Genomic DNA, 794 nt, shown 5'->3' with positions numbered 1-794 from the left:
TTCCCTTATCTACATTCTTCTATCAACTAGAGGCTACTCACCTTGGAGACCTGATGCGATTTTGGTATGAACGAGGGTGCGAATAAATCTCTAGGCGGGACTTTCGAGGGCTATCATGGGCGCACAGAACACTTTACAAATCAAAGTGCTTTGCCAAGGCATCCTCCTTATCTCCGAGTAATCCGATTCCAAGGAAATATATGCATGTTGAAAAGGAAAGAGAACTCTTCCCTGGGCTCACGCCAGCGTCTTCTGGTTTGGGTTGTGTTACCACATATTATCTACGTCTCAGTTTATGAATTTAAACCGAGCTCCCTTTCGATACACGAGGATACATACAAAACGCATGGCCGAATCCACGTCCCAAACAGCCGAGCTCTAAAACGAATTTTTATATCTCTTAGGATCAACTTACCCATGTCCAATTACTGATCACACGGAACCTTTCTCCACTTGAACCTTGAAAGACTTCCACTCGAGACTATCGACTAAAAATTTGGGCACAGGTGTAAAAAAAGGTGGATCACATATGTCACAGCAGTAACAATATTTAGTACGTTTTTGTCAATAACCCTTAGAAACTTAAATAACTTATAGAAGGTGGCAGAGCAAATTTAGATGCCAAAATGGTTCCTATAAGATGATTTTAGAAAGCTTCTTCTTACACAGAAAAAACAAGTTTTATTTATTGCGTTAATATATGCTTTGCATAATTGATAGCCCTCGTTGTCGTTGACGACAGAATTTGCGCGGACTGCTACTCATATAAAGACCCATTTTTCCTTAATTCCAGT

Source organism: Plasmopara halstedii (assembly GCF_900000015.1).
Source record: "Plasmopara halstedii genome assembly, contig: Scaffold_470, whole genome shotgun sequence".
NCBI classification, from domain to species: Eukaryota; Oomycota; class Peronosporomycetes; order Peronosporales; family Peronosporaceae; genus Plasmopara; species Plasmopara halstedii.
The sequence above is the reverse complement of the archived record's forward strand: the minus strand, read 5'-3'. Positions refer to the sequence as shown.